The sequence below is a fragment of the Phascolarctos cinereus genome, unplaced genomic scaffold, assembly GCF_003287225.1.
Source record: "Phascolarctos cinereus isolate Bilbo 61053 unplaced genomic scaffold, phaCin_HiC Scaffold_8;HRSCAF=390, whole genome shotgun sequence".
In the NCBI taxonomy this organism is placed as follows: Eukaryota; Metazoa; Chordata; class Mammalia; order Diprotodontia; family Phascolarctidae; genus Phascolarctos; species Phascolarctos cinereus.
In genome coordinates this window covers 67,886,193-67,893,058 of record NW_027556291.1, presented here as the reverse complement: position 1 = coordinate 67,893,058, position 6,866 = coordinate 67,886,193, and positions in this window count along the sequence as shown.

The following is a 6,866-nucleotide window of genomic DNA, read 5'->3' as shown; positions in this document are numbered from 1 at the left end:
GATTTATATGGGTTCATTTTATATCCCACTACTTTGCTAAAATTATTCATTGTTTCAAACTGACTTTTTAGTTGAATCGTTAGGATTTTCCAAATATATCATCATATTATCTCTAAAAAGAGATAGTTTATTACCTCATTTCCCATTCTGATTCCTTCAACTTCTTTTCCCTCTCTTACTGATTTTGTTAGCATTTCAACAATATCGATTAATATTGGTGATCATAATGTAGTTTCTCTGTTTATCTATTAATTAAATCTATTTTAGCTTTAAGTTTTGTCTGAAATCATGATTCCTACCCCTGTTTTTTTACATCGGCTGCAACATAATAAATTCTTCTTTAGCCCTTTATTTTAACTGTATGTATCTTTCATTTTAATTGTGTTTCTTGTAACAACACATTGTCAGATTCTGATTTTTAATCCATTCTGCCATTTCTGTTTTATGGGTAACTTCATCCCATTCACATTCAAAGTTATAATAAGTAGTTGTGTATTTCCTTCCATCCTTTTTTCCCCTCACTATTTATCCTTCTCACACTATTTACCCTATCCCTACTGATGGGTGTAATTTACTTCTATCCACTTGCCTTCCCTGCCTTCCTATTCCTTAATCTCACCTGTCTAAAAGTCTCTCCTTTATCCTCTCTCCTCACTCTGTATAAGTCCTTTCCTTATCCTATCCCCTCACCTTCCTATTTCTTTATAAATTTAGAAGACTTTCATGCCCTTCTAGGTGTATGTGATTCACTCTTTAGCTCAGTTACAATGTGAGTAGGATTCCAGCACTAGCAGCCCTTCACCCTGACCTGCTTCCTCTGTAACAGTTCTTCCACTCATGCCTCATTTATATAACTACTCCATTTTACCTCTCCCTACCCATTTTTATTTTTTAGAATCATCCCATTATACTCATCATACTCAACTCAACTTCAAGCTTTTTATCAGTGTATGATCTTTCAAATTAATCAAGTAATGATAACAAGCTTAAGAGTACAGATAACATTTGCCCATATCAAATGTAAACAGTTCAGCCTATTGAGTCACTTATAATTGTTCTTTAATGTTTACCTTATGTTTCTCCTTGATCAGATTTTCCACTGAGTTCTGGTCTTTTTGTCAGAAATACCTGAAAGTCTTTTAGTTCATTAAATGTCGTTTCTTTTTTTGTTTGTTTGTTTGTTTCTTTAGGATTATACTCAGATTTGCTGGATGAGTTACTTTTGGTCACAACCACAACAAATCGCAAGTTATTTGCTCTTCAAAATATAATGTTCCAAACCCTATGGTCTTTTAAAGTAGAAGCCAATAAGTCTTGTGTTATTCTGATTGTAGCTCTACAGTATTTAATTATTTTTCTTGTTGCTGATAATATTTTCTCCTTAACCTAGGAGCCTTGAAACTTGGCTTTAATATTCCTGTAAATTTTCATCTTAGTATCTCTTTCATGTGCTAATTGATGGATTTTTTCTACTTCAATTTTACCCTCTTGTCCTAGTACTTCAGGGCAATTTTCCTTAATAATTTTTTGTATTATCATATTTAGATTTTGCTAATCATAATTTTCAGGTAGTCCAACAATTCTTATATTGTCTCTCCTCTATCTGTTCTCCAGATTAGCTGCTTTTCTAATGAAATGTTTCACATTCTCTTCTATTTTTTCATTGTTCTGATTTTGTTGTATTATTTTTTGGTGTCTTATAACATCACTGGCTTCTCCTTGCCCAGTTCCAGCTTTTAAGGCATTATTTTCTTCCTTAAGTTTTTGGATCTCTTTTTCCAATTGCTTGACTTTCATAATTTTCTTGATTTTCTTGGACTACTCTTATTTTTTTCCCCTAATTTTTCCTTAATTTTTCTCATTTGATTTTTAAAGTCCATTTTAAGCTTTTCCAGGAACTCTTTTTGGGTTTTTGACCATTTGGCATTTTTCTTTAAAGTAGGAGTGTTGGGTTTTTTTGTTTGTTTCTTTGATTTTTAGCTTCACTATCTTCTTTGGAGTATGCACCCAGATGTTCTCTGTCTTCGTAGTAGCTACCTATAGTCAGGCTGTTTCCCCTCTGCTTACTCATTTTTATTCTTAAGTGTCTTATTATTATAGTCAAGTTCTAGTCCCCAGGTGTGGGGGATGATGCCTCAGGCTTTAGGTTTTATATATGGTTGTTTTCTAAGCTCTGTCTGGGAGCCCATCCTTGGGCACTCCTCTCCACCCCTGAGCCACAGCTAGGGCCCCTAGCTATGCAGTCACTGAAGACACTCTTGTTCCCTGCATCCCTCTTGTGGCTAGCAACTTCAGCTCACCCCTCTGCCCTGGAATTGAAACTGAAACTAGGGATTCCACTTTCCTGGGAGAGCCCACAGCCAGCAGAGTCTCCATGCCTTTGCTACCACATTCACCAGGTGTGTACTCACTCCTTCTTCTCACCCACAGCTACAGCCCTGGTCAGCACACTTGTGACAGAAGAGAATTTTTCAATCTTCCCCTTCTCAGCTTTCCAACCCCAACACTGTCAGTAAGGTGAAAATTTCTGCTGCCAAGGCTGCCACGTGCCCCTAGAACTTGTGGCCTGGAGGTGTTTACACTTTGGTCACGCCAGCCCTCTGCCCTTGAAGGTCCTCTCAAGTTGTCTTAGGAGGATAACTGCTTTACCCCAACTTTTAATTATTTCTGCCACTCAAAGTTCCCTTTGAGGCAATATTTTTATTATGTTTGCGGAAGAATTTTGTAGAGCCTGGTGTTTCTCATTTTATTCTGCCATCTTCCCCAAAAAAGAACTCATTATCTTTCTCCCTAAACCTTCCTCCCATGATACCTTTCCTATTACTATAGATGGCAACACCATCCTTCCAGTCTTCAGGCTCACAGCCTGGAAGTCATTCTGGACTCCTCATTCTCTCTCATCCTCCATATCCAAACTGTTGGCAAGGTTTGTTGATTTCACTTTTGGAACGACTTTCAAATCCAACCTCCTCTTCTCTGACATTGCCACCACTCTGGTGCAGACCCTTATCACCTCACACTATTGCAATAGCTGCTGATGGGTCTGCTTGCCTCAAGTCTCTCCCTACTCTAGTCCACCCCCCATTCAGCCACTAAATTGATTTTCCTAAAAGGTAGGTCCTATGATGTGTCACACACACACACACATACACACACACACCCCTCAATAAACTCCAGTAACTCCCCATTGCCTCCAGGGTCCAATAAAACATCCTCTGTATGGCATCAAAGCCTTTCATAACCTAGCCCCCTCCTACCCTTTTAATCTTTTTACGCCTTGTACTCTTTGTACTTTATACACCTTGTAGTCACCCTCCATATACTCTTTGATCCAGTGACACTGTCCTCCTTGCTGTTCCCTGAATAATACACTTCCTCTCTTGGCTCTGAGCAGTTTTTCTTTCTGGCCCCCATGCCTAGAATGCCCTCCCTCCTCGTCTCTGTCCCTTGACTTTCCTGGCTTCCTTTAAGTCACAACTAACATCCTATCTTCCACTACAAACCTTTGTCAACTCTTTAATTCTTGTGCCTTTCCTCTGTTCACCATTTCCTGTTTATCCTGTATACAGATTGTTTATTCTTGTATGTTTGTTTTGTTCTCCATTAGACTGTGAGCTCCCTGAGGGCTCTGTCTTTTTTCTCCTTTTGTATCCCCAGTGCTTAACCCAGTGTTTGGTATGGTAGGTGCTTAATAAATGTGTATTGACTGACAAGTGTGGGATGCAGAAATCCACCAAGTCTGAGGGGACTGGATTCCGTGTGTCTAAGGCATTTTATACCCTTGGATGATCAGGAAGCTGCTTCAGGGAAGCCAGGGCCAATCAAATCCCAGGGCTGGCTTTCTTCTAGGTCTTCCCCATGCTGGCTGGAGTTTGGGGGATAGGGATAAGGCAGGGGTGGGGGGCCTTCAGCCTCGAGGACACATGTGGCCTTCTAGGTCCTCTGGTGCGGCCTTTTGACTGAGTCCAAGTTGTACATAACAAATCCTTTTATTGAGGGGATTTGTTCTATGAAGTTTGGATTCAGTCAAAGGGCTGTACTTGAGGACCTAGAGGATGTGGCCTCCAGGCCACAGGTTCCCCACCCCCTGGGATGAGGAATGAAGCTTCATCAAGGAACCTGTGGCCAATCAGGTCCTGGGGGCAGCTCTTTCTTCTTTTGGGTAAAATCTCCCACGTTGTGGGTATGAGGAAAGAGGTTGAGTCAGGGAAATTCTGGTTAAATGCTTCTAGAACTTTTATGGGACAGTCCTTCTGGCCTAGGTAGTACTAAGGTGAAGGGTGGAAAAGTGAAAAAAAAAAACAGAATAAAAATGTGGAAGAAGACAAAATTCAGAAATCCTAAGCCTTTTCTCCACCCATTTGGATGGACCAAGTCTCAAATTTCCTTATGTGGTCCATGTAACCACATGATTCCAGATCTCTTAATGAGCCTCAATTTGAAGTGGTTATGATGATCTGGAGCAGCTCAAGGAACACCAGGGCCACAGAATGGACATTTCTGTCCCACTCAACAATTCATCACATATCAGGGCCATTGGTAGTAAAGTAGCCAAGATATCATAAGCCTTTCGCATGCAGCCTATCCTGGGATCTAAGTCAATACCGAATCTTAACCTGTACAGAAACCCGCTCAAAATTCCCTTGACTGATTTTTGAAACCTTTCCCCTCCTTGATATCTACATCATTGGAATGATGCGGAATCTTTGCCCCCTTAGAGGTCTTTGTGGCAGGGTTGCTCCCTTCTTCCACTGTGGTTAAATAAGAACTCTTCTGCACTGACATCCAGTGACTCAGAATTGCCAGTATGTCAACTAAAGAATCCCTTTTTCCATGTCAATCCCATCATATACTGTTATCTCTTTCACGTTGTGACTTTCCCCATCATGGTTTTGATGTATTGTGGGTTGGCATAAGAAATTAAGTGGTAATTTTGGGGAGTTTTGTGTAAGCTGCATCCAACACATGAAAGCCAGCAGACAACACAGAAAAAGTTTAGAAACTCAGAAATGCATTAAATATATGTATAGTAGCATTGTACAATGTTAACCCAAATTTTACAATAAAGTCCTATAAACACCTCATAAAAGAAAAAGAAAAAAAATCAAACTTCTCTGGTGTGAAGGGAGGACCAAAACATTTTACATGGATTTTCCCAGATCATGGGGTTGTTGCACCCCTAACCCTTGCGATGTGGGACAGTTCCACCTCCTCTGTGCAATTAGAAAGCAAGATACCAGGTACTCTGACTGGTATATGGAACACGGGCTGAAAAAGTTGATCTTGTCCTTAGGGGGACTCATATGATCATCTGCCCAGCAAAGAATGGCATCACCACCCCAAGGTCCAAGGTGGCACTAGATGCACTCCACTCCTCAACTTCTGCTGTTCTTGTAACAGCTCTAACCTGATCGGTTTGCACATAGTGTCTCTGATGGGTAATAACACGCCCCCATAAACAATTACATGCAGTGGAAAGCATTGCCAGAATTCTTCCATTGGTACTGATGCCAAAGGGAAGGGCCTTTCATCGTCTGGTCCTATGTTCTCAAAGCCCCAGACCACCAGGACCACCTCCCAGGAATTAGATGAAGTTCTTTTCTGCCCCATTCCTCAAGGCTTTTTCACTTGCCAGCCATAACAGCCTGGAGCTCAGCCCACTGGGAAGACTTGACAGGACCCATGTTCCCCAGGGTATCCCTTGTTACCGGATTAATAAGTCCAATTGTATATGTCTCTCTTAGAATGGAGGGAACCATAGATCAGCCAGACAAAATGATACTCTTTGAGAACCAGGTCCTTATAGTCAGAGACGTGTTGGACCAGTGGAGGAGGCAGCTTCCAAGGTTTAGACTGGAGGCCTCAGTCTCTGGTTATATGACTGTGTGTCAGAGGCAAGCAAGTACTTTTCAAAAGCAGTATAGCGAGTGGCTGCTTTGGGATAATTGGTGTTCCAGACACCCGCTAGTCATTTATTCTAGTCATGTCTTTGTCCCTCCCAATGGCTCCACTATGTCTGGTCTTTATGGAGAGAAACAGCCAAAAAAACGTGCCTTGCTGAGTCCTAAGTGCCCAAGGGGAGAAACTTGTGGACAGACTTGTGCTTTATATCTTCCAGGGCAACAGTATCTTCTGGGCCTCACTTGAATGAGGCAGACTTTCACGTGATTTCGTAAGTGGGAGTCATCAGGATACTCAGATGGGGAATATAGGTTTCCTAAAACCAGAAGAATCCAATAATGTGCTTCCTTCTCACATCTTAGAGGAAAGAAGGCTGCTAGGTGATGCAGTGATTAGAGTGCTGGACCTTGAAGCAGAAAGACCTGAGTTCAAATCTGGCCTTAGATGTTCACTAGTTGTGTGACTCTGGGAAAGTCATTTGACCTCTGTCTGCCTCAGTTTCTGAAACTGTAAAATGGGAATAATAATAGCACTTACCTCCTAGCATTGTTGTGAGGATCAAATGAAATATCTGTGTAAGTACTTAGCACAGTGCCTGCTACGTGGTCAGTGCTTATTAAATGCTTGCTTCCTTTTCTCCCTCCCTGCCTTCCTTCTGTACTACACCTGGAATCTGCTGGGTTTTCCCTACCCTCTGTATTGCCCCAAACTTGACTGAATTGGCTGGGGCCTGGATTTTCGTAGAGATGATTTCCCACCCTTTGTCTGTTATATGGACCGTCATCTGATCTGGAGTTTCTGGCCCAGTAAAAATTACATCATCAGTGTCATCAGGAAAAGGGAGCCCTCTTTCAGGTCTCTGCCCACTATAATGCAGCAGTATGAGGGAAAGTATGAGAGAGAGCCTTGGGGAAGGATGGTGCTTTGGACTCCTTTCCAAGTGAAAGAAAACTGCTCCTGAATTG